Source organism: Kogia breviceps, chromosome 3, assembly GCF_026419965.1.
Source record: "Kogia breviceps isolate mKogBre1 chromosome 3, mKogBre1 haplotype 1, whole genome shotgun sequence".
In the NCBI taxonomy this organism is placed as follows: Eukaryota; Metazoa; Chordata; class Mammalia; order Artiodactyla; family Physeteridae; genus Kogia; species Kogia breviceps.
The window spans coordinates 162441679-162457506 of NC_081312.1; the positions used below are offsets into that span (position 1 = coordinate 162441679).

The 15828-nt window shown below is 39.3% G+C and overlaps 1 long non-coding RNA gene across 1 annotated transcript in view; it reads right to left on the minus strand.

The window, feature by feature from the left end:
* LOC136793858 (uncharacterized) overlaps positions 1 to 15828 on the minus strand; it is a 186350-nt gene that overhangs the window by 79146 nt on the left and 91376 nt on the right. The window contains exon 4 of the long non-coding RNA XR_010839877.1: positions 2247 to 2370. This is a non-coding gene — a long non-coding RNA (uncharacterized lncRNA). The remainder of the gene's footprint in view (positions 1 to 2246; positions 2371 to 15828) is intronic.

Below are 15828 nucleotides of genomic sequence, written 5' to 3' on the forward strand. Positions count from 1 at the left end.
TTTCACTTTGTTATCTAACAGATATATATTTTTTACATTGGCAAATCAACAGATTGGAGAATATGATGAGTTATATTCTGAAATATGAAATATGTCACATATGTGCCATTTCTGCCTTCTTAATTGTGATTTTGAAAAAACAATTAATTACTCATATTACACTACTGAGGAAAACACTATCCATATAAAAATATATCATATAATAATATGACCATGAATGAAATAATGAAGGAATCTTGGGGGCTTCCCTGGTGGTACAGTGGTTTAGAATCTGGCTGCCATTGCAAGGGACATGGGGTCGAGCCCAGGTCTGGGAAGATCCCACATGCGGCGGAGCAACTAGGTCCATGCGCTACAACTAGTGAGCCTGCATGCTGCAATTGCTGAAGCCCATGTGCCTAGAGCCCGTGCTCCACAACAAGAGAAGCCACCACAATGAGAAGCCTGGGGCTTCCCTGGTGGCGCAGTGGTTGAGAATCCGCCTGCCAATGCAGGGGACACGGGTTCGTGCCCCGGTCTGGGAAGATCCCACATGCCGCGGAGCAGCTGGGCCCGTGAGCCATGGCCACTGAGCCTGTGCTTCCGGAGCCTGCGCTCCGCAACGGGAGAGGCCACCAACAGTGAGGCCCGCATACCGAAAAAAAAAAAAAAAAAAAAAAATGAGAAGCCTGCGCACCACAATGAAGAGTAGCCCCCGCTTGCTGCAACTAGAGGAAGCCCACACATAGCAACAAAGACCCAACACAGCCAAAAATTAATAAATAAATAATAAATAAATAAATTTTTATAAAAGAAGGAACCTTTACAATTTCAAAAGAAATGTATCCCTGAATGTCTGCTTTTATTTCATTATATAATTACAAGCTATGTATTGATTGTCAAATAGTTATAAGGGAAGACCCCGACTACTGTAGGCAAAGTGCAGTAAATAAAGAGGAAGTTTCTGTATTAAGACAACTTAGAGTTTATTAAGGTGTATAAACATGTAAGTGGACAAAAACAATTGGACTGGAAAATAGGATACATTAACTGCCATAAATTAGGTGTACTTGTATTATTGGTAAAACTTGGGGAAAAGACAAGATTTTCAGCTCAGGAAATACTAGTAAGTATCTACATTATACCAATAATTATATTACGTGTTGAGGATCCCCCCCAAAAAAGGAAAATGCAACACAAGCCATGACTTCAAGAAGCATATTGCCTATTAGGGGCAATGGAATTATGATGCATTTATAAAACTTGATACCATGTTAAGGCTTTGCATTTTATCCTGTAGTCAAGAGGGAGCCACTGAAAGGTTTTAAGAATAAGAAGACTTGGGTAAATTTCAAATTAAGAAATATTATAGAGGTGCTTGTGTGTTTGATAGGTTTGAGAGGGGCAAGAATGGAAGTAGAGATACCTTCCAGATTTTTTATTTTGCAGTGTCATTTAGAATGAAAAAGAACAGGTATATCTGAGAAATGCGTATGTGTTAAATCAACAGGAATTACTGAATTGTATGATACTAGAACTAAGATGAGGGAAAGAAAGCAGCAGAGCAGGACTCTCAAGGATAAAGTTTGCATATTTTGCCTATAAATATAAAGAATACGAAAGAAAGAGCCCACTGTGGTGAGACACAAGAAAGGCATAAGATGACGGTGACTACTATGCAGAATGCAGTTTCAGATAGAATACATCTAACATAACTTATCTTCTGCAGAAGAGCTGTTAAAAAAAAAAATCTAAAAACCTCTAGGTTGAAGAGAAACGATATCAGAAGGAATCTTCACAATTCTAGAATGAAGGAAAAGCAACAGACATAGTAAATATCTGTGCTAAAGTAAAGGAACGTTTTCCACTGCTAAAATCTTTAAAATATGTATGACTTTGGAAAGTAAAAATTCTAACCTTGCCTGGGGAGGGTTCAATCTATGGAGATGTAAGACACATGGAAACTATAACATCAAGGGGAGTCTAAACAGTTCTACTTGGTTCTAAGTCTTCTATGTTTGACTTGGTGGAATAAAATATTAACTCGAAGAAAATTGTGATGTTAGACATATATATTTTGATCCCATGGATTGACCATTTTTAAAGAATGAAAAGACATGCTCCTAAAAAAATAAATATGTTAAAATGAATAATAGAAAATATTCAAAGGAACAAAAAAATAAGAAGGCAAATGGATTGCTCTGCCTGGGCTGCCATAACAGAACCACAGACTGGGGGCCTTAAGCAGGAGAAATCTCTTTTCTCACAGTTCTGGAGGCTGGAAGTCCATGATCAAGGTGCTGGCAAACTCCATTCTGGTGAGAGATTTCTCCCTGGCTTGCAGGCGGCCCCCATCCCACTGTGTGCTCACAGGACCACTTCTCTGTGTGCCTGTGGAGAAAGGGAGAGAGACCGAGCTCTCCAGTGTCTCTTCTTACAAGTGCACTAATTCCATTGGATTAGGACCCCTCCCTTATGACCTCATTTAACCTTAATTACTTCCATAAAGGCCCTTGTCTCCAAATACAGTTATATTAGAGCTTAGGGCTTCAACCTATGAATTTTGGGGGGTGGGGGGAGTGCACAAACATTCAGTCCATTACAGCAAGGAAGAAGAATCAGAGAAACAAAAAACAGAGGTGACCCTCAGAAAAGAAATAACAAAAGGGTAGAAGCCCCCCAAAATCAATAATTACACTCAATTTAAATCATCTAAACACACCAAGTGAAAGCTAAAGATTGAAAAACCAGATTTAAAAAATGTTAACAACTCAAATACATGGTGTTTGCAAGAGACCCACTGTAAGTATAATGATACAGAGAAGAAGTGAACCGGGTAGAAAGAGATAGAAGAGATATATCATACAAACACTAAGCAAAAGAAAGCTGGAGTGACTATATTAATATTACACTAAGTGAACTTTAGGAAAAGAAAAATTAAAGGGATAAAGTGAGACATTACAAAAGGACAAAGTGTTAATTTACCAAGAAGACATAACAATCCTACACGTGGATTCACTTAACAATAACAATTCATAATTTTATATTTACTAGTATCTTCAAATATCCACTTGGTGATCAAATTTCCCCAAGCGTCTGTAATATGGACTATGCAAAGAAAAAAAGTAATCATCACAACAGTCCCTGAGGAAACACAGATGTTGGGTTTCCTAGGCAAAGACTCTAATTAAACTGTTATAAATATGTCTAATGAACTAGAGGAAACTATGTTTAAAGAATTAAAGGGCAGCATGAGAATGATATATCACCATATAGAAAGATACAGAGATTATGAAAAAGAACCAAATAGAAATTCTGTAATTGGGAAGTAGAGTAACTACAATGGAAAAGCACGCTAGAGGGGCTCAAAAGAATATCTGAGCTGGCAGAGGAGAGATTCAGTAAACCTGAAGAGAGATCAGTTGAAATGATCATATCTGAAATATAGGAATAAAAGGAAAAACAACTTTTAAAAAATAGGAGATATTCAGAGAGCTGTAGAACATCACTCAGCAAATGAACATGTAGAAAATGGTTGTCCAAGAAGAAGAAGAGAGAGGTAAGGGACCAGAAAGAATATCTGAAGGAAAAATGGTCAAAAACTCCCCCTCAAAATCTTTTTAAAAATCGAAAAATCTTTTAAAATTGTAAAAATCTTAAAGAAAAAAATCATAAACAAATAGCCAAGTGCATAAATAAGTCCTTCCTTATTATGTGAAATGTAAAAGGAGAGGAAAGATACTCCATGCAAGCAGTTACCAAAGACCTGGAATGTGGAATGGCTATGCTAATATCAGACAAAATAGACTCTCAGAAAAAACAATTCTTACTGTAGACAAAGAATGAATTTTTATTATGAAAAAAGGGCTTATCCATTAGGAAGCCATAACAATTATAAGCTTATATGCACCTAAGAACAGAGGCACAAAGCAAAACCTGACCATGACTAAGTCAGATTTATCTTGGGAATGCAAGTTATGTTTGAAATCCGAAAGTCAATCAATGCAGTACAGAAGTGTACAACTACAGTGTAGATGCAGAAAAAGCATTTGACAAAATCCAACAGTCTTTCACAATAAAAACACTCAACGAACTAGGAATGAAAGGGAATTTTCTAAACCTGATAAAAGAATCAACCGAAAATTCCACAGCTAACATTATACTTAATGGTTGAATGTTATTCCGCTAAGATCAGGAAAAAGACAATGATGTCCACTCTCAACACTCTTTACAATATCATACTTGAGTTTCTACATAGGGCAATTAGCCGAGAAAAAGAAACAAAATATTTTTTATGGGCTTAAGAATATTCCTAGGGGTTCATATTTATTGGCATTTGACCAGGAGTCCCGCCCATGGGCGAGGGCACAGCCCTGGGCTGTGGGTAGGAGAAACAGCATCCTATTCCCCACTGAATTCAGCCTCTGTTAATCTACCAACCCAAACCGCCTGCACCCCACAGTCGTCCAAAGGAGGTAAAATGACCCAAGGACACGTTGTGCTGCTCTTTCAACAGTGTGCTGAGTCTCAGAATCAGAGGGTGGGACATATTTGAAGCTCTGCCCATTTAGTTCCACAACAAAAAATAAGCAGAGGCAGGGCTTCCCTGGTGGCGCAGTGGTTGAGAGTCCGCCTGCCGATGCAGGGGACACGGGTTCGTGCCCCGGTCCGGGAAGATCTCACATGTCGCAGAGCAGCTGGGCCCGTGAGCCATGGCTGCTGAGCCTGCGTGTCCGGAGCCTATGCTCTGCAACGGGAGAGGCCACAACAGTGAGAGGCCCGCGTACCGCAAAAAATAAATAAATAAATAAAAGCAGAGGCAGAGGATGAGAAGCAAAGATGCTGGCAGCCGTGCATGTTGCTAGATCTTTATAGCTGTGTCTCTGGATTTGTAGGCCACTCCTCAACTTTTCACTTCTCGCACAGTTCCTTGGGGCAGGCAACCAGTGACTGGCAATGAAAATATTTGCAAACAATGCAACTTACAATTAATTAATTAATTTCCAAAATATACAAACAGCTCATACGGCTTAATTTTTTAAAAAACCAAACAACCCAATCAATAAATGGGCAGAAGACCTAAATAGACATTTCTCCAAAGACATACAGATGGCCAACAGGCACATGAAAAGATGCTCATCAACACTAATTATTAGAGAAATGCAAATCAAAGCGAAATGCAAATCAAAACTACAATGAGGTATCACCTCACGCAGTTCAAAATGACTATCACCAAAAACTCTATAAATGATAAATGGTGGAGAGGGCATGGAGAGAAGGGAACCCTCCTACACTGTTGGTGGGAATGTAAATTGGTGCAGACACTATGGAAAAAACTATGGAGGTTCCTTAAAAAACTAAAAATAGAATCACTGTATGATCCAGCAATCACACTCGTGGGCATATATCCAGAAAAGATGAAAACTCTAATTCGAAAAGATACACACACCCCAGTGTCCATATCAACACTGTTTACAATAGATGAGACATGGAAACAACCTAAATGTCTGTTGACAGAGGAATGGATAAAGAAAATGTGGTACTTATATACGGTGGAATACGACTCAGCCATAAAAAAGAAGGAAATGCCATTTGCAACAACATGGATGGACGTAGAGATTATCATACTAAGTGAAGTCAGTCAGACAGAGAAAGACAAATACCATATGATATCACTTTATACATGGAATCTTAAAAAATAATCCAAATGAACTTACTTACAAAACAGAGATAGACTCATAGACATAGAAAACAAACTTATGGCTACCAAAGGAGAAAGGAGGGGGGAGGGATAAATTAGGAGTTTGGGACTGACACATACAAACTACTATATATAAAATAGATAAACAACAGGGACCAACTGTAGCACAGGGAACTATATAATGTCTTATAATAAAGTATAATGGGAAAGAATCTGAAAAAGAATATATGTGTGTGTGTGTGCGTGTGTGTGTATAACCTAATCACTTTACTGTACACTTGAAACACAGCATTGTAAATCAACTATACTCTTTTTTTTTAATATATTTATTTATTTATTTTTGGCTGCATTGGGTCTTCGCCACTGCACGTGGGCTCTCTCCAGTTGCGGTGAGCAGGGGCCACTCCCTGCTGCTGTGTGCAGGCCTCCCACCGAGGTGACCTCTCCTGTTGTGGAGCATGGGCTCCACGTGCGTAGGCCCCAGTAGTTGTGGCTTACGGGCTCCCGAGCGCAGGCTCAGTAGCTGCAGCACGCGGGCTTAGTTGCTCCGGGGCATGTGGGATCTTCCTGGACCAGAACTCAAACGCGTGTCCCCTGCATTGGCAGGAAGATTTGTAACCACTGCGCTGCTGGGGGATGAGGAACTGTTTCATAACTTGATTATGATGACGATTACACGACTCTATACATTTGCCAAAAACTGTAAAACTGTACACAAAAGAAGAGTGGATTTTACTGTCTATAAATTTTAAATTACATTAAAACGATGTAAAGTACTTAAAAATCCACAAATCTATCCTTTACCTAAAGTAATTATTCAAAAGAAATGTGTGACTTTCAATGAGATATAATTTAAAATTTTCTTTTCAAATATCATTTGCCACAATTCTCTTTTATGTGATTTCTTGGGGGAAAGGATTCATTCATTTTGAAAGTTTCTTTAAAGATAATATTTTTTCAAAAAACGAATTTAAATCAGTTCATGGCTGGGAAAATCTGACCAATGTGTGTATTTCACATATTGTATAATATTTTAATTTTACATATTCAGATTTCCATTTTGGAGAATCTGAATCAGTAGAAGTTCAGAATGATAGCCCATTTAACTGAAACTTTGAATAAGTAACTAGTCATGGATTTTGAAACACCACCCAGGGAGGTCACTTGACTCGCCCACTCTCAATGATCTCCAGAATCTAATCTTTTCTAAATGGGCTTCATATTAATATTTCAGTGCCATAACAGCTTAAAATGAAAATGATTGCTTTGTTGCTCAAATGCCTACAAAGTGCTTCCTGCCTTTAAATTGAGACCAAGCCCACCAAATAGTTTATACCCGAGAGCTTGTGAGGTGTGGGAAGGATGGAAGGAGACAGGCTTTTGTTCAGTAGTGTGGACACAGCCCAGCTCTCAGACAAGCAGATTCTTCTCCATCTTACGTACCTGAGTATGTTTGAGGAGTAACAGATGGATATTTTGTGGGTAAATCCCAAGCAGAGTTAAGGATAATGGTATTTGTCTGCTTCTTTGAATTTTTCTCTATCTTTCTCATGAATTGCTTCAGTAAATTTCCTAATTTATATTTGCCAGCAGTTCTTGTTTGCCTGAATTTCAGGAGTATTTAGCCAACTGTTACTAACTCCCAAAGGCCATGGTTTATGAAGCACAACTTACCATAAGCTTACTTCCAGGTTAGCCTTGATTTCAAATTTTAATATTATTATCATCATCATCATCATTATTACAGGTATCTCTAGTAAAATCAGAAGATTTTAGGATTTTAGAATTTTAAGATTATTTATTTTAAAAAAAGAAAAAGAGAAAGCCATTGCTGAGTGTTTTTATAGGAGCTCATCCAAACAGTTCCTGTTATTTCCTTATCCCTGTTGAATCATATCCTGCGATTCAAGTTCAGACATAATAGTTTTGCACAGTTCCATTCCATCTAGAATGACCATAAACTGTTGGTACAAAAGTGCCATAAACAGTCTGAAATGATACAGATATTTGCATGTGCCATAAGTGGAGGAATACATGTAAATGCTACCAAGCAGCCTGTAAATAGATTAAGGGTGTTTATTTTCAAGAGGAGGTTAATGTCTCAAAATCCAATTGGTAAGCATAGGGCAGTGGACTGGGAGGAAGCTGGGTTTATGCACAATTACACACATTGCTTCACAAGCAAAATGTGAGGTTGAGTTGGCACAGTCTTCTGAGGATAACCAACCCTCCTTCTCAAAGCTCGCCTGTGGCCTGTGATCCGTGTGTATTGACCAAACTATTTCCTGTGAGTGTCGCTTGAATCACAGAGAGAAGATGATTAACGAGCTGTTTATATTGTAACCAGTGATTGACAACTCAGCCTACAGCCCTCACGTGTAAAAATGAAATGTTTAAAACCTTTTGAGACTACTGGGGTGATCGCCAACTGGATATTTGATGACACGAGGAATTATAAAATTTTAGGTGGGATAAAGGTGTTGAGGTTATATTTTGTAAAACTTCTTATCTTTAGAGGAAAGCATTGACTGCAGTTGCCTTGGCATCAGGAATTGCTTCCGAATATCTGGGGAAGAAAGAGTAGGGGTTTATATGAAGAAAAACTGGCTGTGACTTGCTATCTATGAAGTTGAGCGATAGATCCAGGAGGGTCCATGACATGAGGTGTATCCTTGTACTATCCTTGTATTATCTTTGAAATGTTCCCCAATAACAAGGTAAATAAATCAATACTTTTTAGGAAGGGATTCTAGAACTTGTTTCACAAATCTTTTGTTTTTAAAACTTATATAAAGATCAGCAACACAGACTTAATGTGGGATCCGGACAGCCAAGTTCACATTGATTGTTTTTAGAGGAGATCTTTATTTTCTTTCCTTTGTTTTGGGGTAAGAGGGATATTTAATTAAGACTATCTAATTATTTAATAATTTTAAAGTTTATTTGCCTCAAAATATTTGCCAGTTCTCTTTTCATTTCACCTTTTCTCTTCCTCTTTTCTGTTATCTGCTCTCTTTTTTAATTTCCTTTCTCCTTACCCTCTTCTACTCTGGTGTTTTATCCAATATTTTTAGCTCTTTTCAGTGGCAGACTCAGCCCAGGGACCTAATCTGTCACCACTGGATGCAGACATTTTCTTCAGCTGCTCTGTCCATAAAGATCTCTTGTCCAATAACATTTCCAAGGCAGATGTGAGTATTGGAGAGGTTATGCCAGTGGCACATAAAGTAGAAAACTGTAAGTTTTCAGGAAGGGAAACAACAGTTTCCTTATCCCTATTAAGAATCTCATTAAAAATCCAAATAATAAATTAAGGACAATACTCTGATAACCCATTTCCGAGGAGCTCAGAGATTTAAAATAAGTAAGAATGCTTATCTTTCCAGTCTCCTCTACTAAAGGGGTTGTTCTTTTCTTAGTTGTCTTTTACTGTGCCATAGAGAACAGGGCTTTCAGGTGGGTTGAAAATAATGGGCGGCAGGGGGTGGGGCAGTCACTGGCAGCAAGGCTGGTCCAGCCTCGTGTCCCAGAAAGAATGAATTTAGAGTGAATGACGTTTGAGTCACCACCTGCCTGCCATTTACTGATGTGCAATCTTGGATCAATAGTTCAACATCTCTGAAGACTATTTCCTCAAAAGGAAGTTGGGAACAAGTAATATCTTATTTATAAATTGTCTGGAGGATTAAACTGATCAAGAAACTATAAAAAAAAAAAGTATAAATCTAGTGTGTTCTCCCTGAAATACTGTAGGAACCCGTTAATGTTAATTTTCCTCCATCTTTGTACCATTCCTAATTACATCCAGCACAGAACAGGATAATAAAAGAGTGAAATCAGATTGAATGTTTTATCTCCTGGATTCTGGAAGACAAGCTGGATATCTAGCCACCTTCTTGTTTCCTTCTTCTTCCCTAAATGAAAGTCTGGAGAATTTCACTCCCTACTTATAACAAAGATAAAAGGGATTTCCAGCATCCTGAAACAAGGGGATCCCCGAATAGTCAGCCTTTGAAAAGAATGAAATCAGGGTGAATAGAAGAAAGAGCATTGACTCAGAGTAACGGGTAGGTATGGTGATTCACTTACCATGTCTGAGACAGACACAGTCAACTCATGTATGAAATGGGTATAATCATGTCATTTCTGAGCACCTCTAAATGCTACTGGGATAATCAAATTGCTTATTAAATGAACTTAGTTGGAAAAATCATAAAGCACTTTTTAAGCGTAGAGTGTATAAGTCAAACTATGGGCCACAACACTAAAATATACTTAGACCTGAAAAGACAATAATACAAATAAATAAATGCATACATACATATGTAAACAAACAAACAAAACCTCAAACACTAGCTGACGTGACCCCAGGGGTGGAGGAGGAACAGCAAGTGTGATTTATCTATTGCTTTGGGAAAGGAAAGTGTTTATTGCCTTTTGCAGAGTTAGTTACTGATAAAAGTTCACCTTGCTCCTTGAGTTGCAACCTTTGCCCCACAGATTCAGGGAAAAGCCCTGAAAGCAATTCCCAAGTGGGGTCTGGACTACAAGTGAGACAATTGATTTAACAAAATTCTTTTCTGGCCAGAAGCCATTGTTTATTAGTATTTGAATAATGATGTAATGCCTGTAACTTGAAAACATTATGTCTTTGGAACTTAGAATTTGGTCTATAATAATAGAATGAGTGGGTATTTATTATAGTAAGAGTCACTGTGGAATAGATTCTTCCTCAGTAAAATACCGCCATACGGTTAAGAGAGGAATCTCTTTTTCATTGATGGATGAATATCAATGAATAGGAATCACTCCAGAAGTGGCCATATGCAAAAAGTTGAGCATATTTTAAAAGTTAAAATAGCCTTGATTTTTATTATGTTGATCTCATGATCTCATCATCCTCTGCGAGCCCATTAACAAAGTGTCTTGAATGGAACTTTTAAAAGCCTCACCGAACACCAGCCATCCGCGCCCTGACCCTACAGGCTAAGCCTCTCTCGCTAGTCCTGACCAGAAGGACTAGGATGACTGCGAGGATCCTAAGAGTTCACTGCATCAGGTCTGGACTTCCTTGTCCCACTGTGGACTCCATCCCCCAGAGGCTTGGTAAAGAATACTCAAGGGCACGGCTTCCCTGGTACCTGGTGTGTTTCCCGGGCCAGGAACCCAGGAAATGCACCGCCTGACTCATCTGATTTTCACCTCATTTCCAGCTCTGCTTTCCCTTCACACTAGGGTAGAATCCTGACCAGAACATCAGCCTGGCTAGAAACATTTTGGTACCTGAAGTGAAAAAACCATATCTGAGATTGTAAGAGAATTATATATTATTTCCTGCTTTGTGCCCATAGCCAAGACAGGTGAAACAAAAGCAGAGCCACGGTGCCCCAGAGATTAAGGGGCTCGTTAATGGAAAGCAATGCTGATAATTCACCTGGACTGGCAGTCAGGAGGGGAAGCAGCTGGTGAAAAGGTGTGGTCCCGGGAGGAGGTGCAGGGGGTTATTGGGACATCAGCATGCCAGTAGGAGAGTGACAAGCAGTTCATGTGAAAGACTAGAGGTGGCACTCAGAGGGACACTAGCATCAGGACCAAACAGCCAACTTGAGTCTTGTAGAGGCAACCGTAGAGCACTGAGGAAGTCTGGCCAGAAAACGATGCAATAAAAGTGATGTTGGAAGAATGGATGGATGAAAAAGTGGAAGGATGATTAAAAGCAGGACCACATGATCGTTTTCAATAAAAATCCTTGGTTGGGCAGTTGTGTGCTGAAATAATCAAGGGCACAGTTGCGAGCATATATGACAACAGAGGATACACCGATTATGGTGAGGAAAGATCCTGGTTTTGAGGACATGATGACTTTTATCTCTGAGCATGATGCAGTTTCTCCACAGGAGGTAGTGGGTCAAGTTCAGACCTGCTGTAGGACCTCAGATCCTGTAAGCAGCAGAAGGTTGAAGGCTGCAATGGTGGCTCTGGGTATAGCCTTGAATTCTGCAAAGTCCCACCCCCAGCCCAGTAGAGGGAAAAATGGAGGTCGCCCCCTCCCACTCTCCTACTAACTGACCTGGAGGAAACAGGAAGCAAATGGAAATGCATTCCCTCAACCTGTCTCTTAGAATCTACCTTGTGTAGAACTTGCTCTACATGTATGTTGGTAACAAACAAAGCTAGTCTCCAAACTTTGAATGCAAACCTGATTGTTGGTCTCTTCTTGTGTACTGTCATTTGAGAATTGGGAATATCCAAAATTGAAATAGACACAGGAAATAGGAGGTTATAAAAATAGAGTGAGAAATCAGACCTAGCAAGTCTGAATTTATCTACGTAGAGGTGAACATTGAAATTCTATGAATGCTAAAAAGTGGAAAAGATAAGTGATGTGACCAAAAGTCATATAATAAATTAAAGGTCTGAGTTAAACTTTTAACACCAAAAGTTGTGGTATATAGAACCGAACAGGAGGCAAACCCCCAAATTTCAGTCTTAGCCTCCAATTTGCTTTTACCATTTCCCTGGATTATTTGTATTCCTTACACATATCTCTTTAATATTACACTGTCTCTGGGTGTGGTGTTTTATTTGTGGAATGGAAGATAAGAGCAATTTTGAATGAATTGTCAAAAAACATAAAATTCACATTGATAACGTAAACCAAATTACCACCTAGTGGATAGATAAGGAAAACAACAACGATTTAAATATGATATACTGAAATAAAAAAACCACATCATTTTGTAAGCCTATCAGCGTAGTATCTAATGATAGGATCAAGCAAATATTATTTTCCTTGACATAGCTGAATAATTTGGAAACAAGAGACATGGGTCCAAATTGACCAGAATATTTAACTCAGTAAGCTTGATTTGAGAGATAGAAATAAAAACCTGTCAAATTGCAAACACATCCTTTCTCTTCTTGATCACTAACATGATGATCAGAACCTTGGAAAAATGTGCCTGAAATCATGATTTGCCAGCATTTGGTTATGAAACTTTTCAATCAAGTACCTTTTCATCAGTACTGCTGAGCAGTAGTCAATATCATGTTTAATTTCACAGGCAAAGTAACCTAGGCACAGAATGACTTTCTGAAAGCCGTAGAAGAAGTTGGTGTGATAACCCTTCAAAACTAATTCAATGGGGCTTCCCTGGTGGCGCAGTGGTTGAGAGTCCGCCTGCCGATGCAGGAGACAGGGGTTCGTGCCCTGGTCCGGGAGGATCCCACATGCCGCGGAGCGACCAAGCCCGTGAGCCATGGCCGCTGGGCCTGCGCATCCGGAGCCTGTGCTCTGCAACGGGAGAGGCCACAGCAGTGAGAGGCCCGCATATTGCAAAGGAAAAAAAAAAAAAAAAAACACTAATTCAATGGACCAAGTGAAGGCCACTTGAGGGCAAAATGGAAGATGAAAAAAGTTTAAAAGGTAGTTTGGAGGCTGTTAGTGTCTGGTCAGCCTTTTTCCATAAAAACCTATTCTTAATGGGAGTGTAGGAGCCCGACTGATAGCGCTTTCTGGTTTCTTTACTTTTCCTCCATGCCCAACCTGATTGAGAAATTCAACAAAACAAAACAGGAAGGCCCATGAGAGACCAAACTATTACCCTTAATTGGGCTGACAGTGGGGTGAGTGGCTTGTCTTGGGGGTGAGAGGGCTCCCCGGTACTGACCTCAGAATCAGGCAGAGACCCTCACACCCAACCTCCCAGCCTCCAAGGCAGGGTCTCTCCAGGGGCGGTGTTCCTATAAACTGATATAGGCAACTGATATAGGCACTGTACATGGTCTGTAAAAGATGTACAATGATATTTATTAAATTAATTGATGAATTGAATTAGAATAACTTTGCATTATTTAATACAAAGAAAAAAACTAAATTATTTGTTTCAGAATCATCTAATACCCAATAAAACATTTTTAGCCTTTTTTGGGCATAATTTTATATTGTTCCACTTATCTAGGAACTAGTCTGAAATGAAAACAATCATTATTGAATAGCAAGGAAAAAATACTTGGGTACATACATCTGTCCTGGAAAGAATGCTTTTCCAGATTCATTATTCATATCGTAGCTTAAAATTCCTACAAATACAAGACTTGTTCAGAAAAAAGCAACCCCACTTAAAGAAGACGAAAATAGTTTTCTTGGAACTGTCTCACCTGCCCAGGAAAATGGAACTTCTCTGTTTGCACTAACCTTCATAAATATCGTTAAATCAAGTCTTTAAAGGAGAGAATAGATTTTTAGAAAGAAGACGTCTTCAAGGTAATCCTTGAAGATTACAGTGAAGTCCATCCAAGGTCAGAAGTGATATGCAAATGTTTCTAAAGTGTGAGGAGGGGCTTCCCTGGTAGCGCAGTGGTTAAGAACCCACCTACCAATGCAGGGGACACAGGTTCAAGGCCTGGGCCAGGAAGATCCCACATGCTGCAGAGCAACTAAGCCCGTGTGCCACAACTACTGAGCCTGAGCTCTAGAACCCGCAAGCCACAACTACTGAAGCCCGTGTGCCACAACTACTGAAGCCTGCGTGCCTAGAGCCCTCGCTCTGCAACAAGAGAAGCCACCGCAACGAGAAGCCAGTGCACGGCAACTAGAGAAAGCCCGCGCACAACAATGAAGATCCAACACAGCCAAATAAATAAATAAATCTTTTAAAAAATTTTTAAAAAGTAAAGTGTGAGGGAAAGCCTTGGCTTTCTTTTCTGATTTCCACGGCCCTGCTTTGTGACTCAAAGAGTCTAGCTGATTCTATGTTACGTGAGGAAGTTGAAAGGAGATAGAATACAAGGTCTTTCCTGGAAATAACATGTATGTTATTTCCTAACTTTTGAAAACCTGCCTTTTTTGTTTTCTCCAGAAGAAGGTGTAGTAATCCATAGCAGTAGACAGCAAAATAAAAAATGAGGAGGGGCCCTTTTGAAAGACATCTGGTGTTTCTCGATTAAGGGGGTGGGACTTAGGCAACGTCATTTTACTGTAATAACAGAAATGCTGGCTCCTACACGTTTTTCTTAAAATCTAAAGACACACAACTTCAAGAAACACTATTTCTCATACAGATTGCAATGAAGCTCTAAAGATGTGGGCCCTTCAAATCACTGGTTGTATTTTCTCTATTCTTTTATTGGGACTCGTGTTTATCATTAGTGGATCATTCAAAGATATTTTTGTCTTAAGCAATACATATTACCAATTTTATACCAGGTCCTATGATACATGCTGGTAACAGAACTATTAATAGGAAAGGGCTTTTACCCTCCAGTGTCTCCTAGTCTGGTTGGAGGGATGCGATAGCTGAGCTGAATTGGGGAGGTGTTAAAAATCTGTATTTTAGAATCCATCTTCGACCTTTTATCACTTTACTGCTATTGTAAAGACACCAGAGGCACTTGACAGTTTCTGTGAAATATTTCTACCAGGTAGTGTTAGGTGAATGCTCACAGGCCCCAAGAGAGCTGCAGCCAGCTGAGTCCCTGCAAACAATGGTGACAGTTGCCGTAGCCCATGCACCTTCACCCCAAGGGCAATTACACCACTCAGGTGACATCTGCTTCCTTGGAAACTTGGAGTCTTCAAAACATAAGGGAAAACCAAGTATTTTTGTTTATAAGAATAATAGTTTTTTTAACATGCTTTATGAAAATTGAAGAGAAATAGAGGAAGACAGAATATAGATCTATAGATCTAAACATATATATATGTATATTTATATACATATATATGTATATAAATATACATATATATATCTTCAAGGTCAGAAGTGTTTGCTTTCTCTGTGTATTTATGTATCTAGAATATATATACATTCTAGATAACTTATATATATATATATAAATTTTTCAGTATGTTCTAGCTTCCTGAGCACTCTTGTACGTGATACATGAGGTCTCAAGGAAAGAAAAATCAGAAAATGTCTTTTATTTTTACTAATATCTAGTGGAGTAAATCGAATGAATCTTTATGCAATTAGGAAACTGATTTTTTAATGACTTTTTTTTTTTTTTTTTTGGTGGTATGCGGGCCTCTCACTGCTGTGGCCTCTCCCGTTGCGGAGCACAGGCTCCGGACGCGCAGGCCCAGCGGCCATGGCTCACGGGCCCAGCCGCTCCGCGGCATGTGGGATCCTCCCGGACCGGGGCACGAA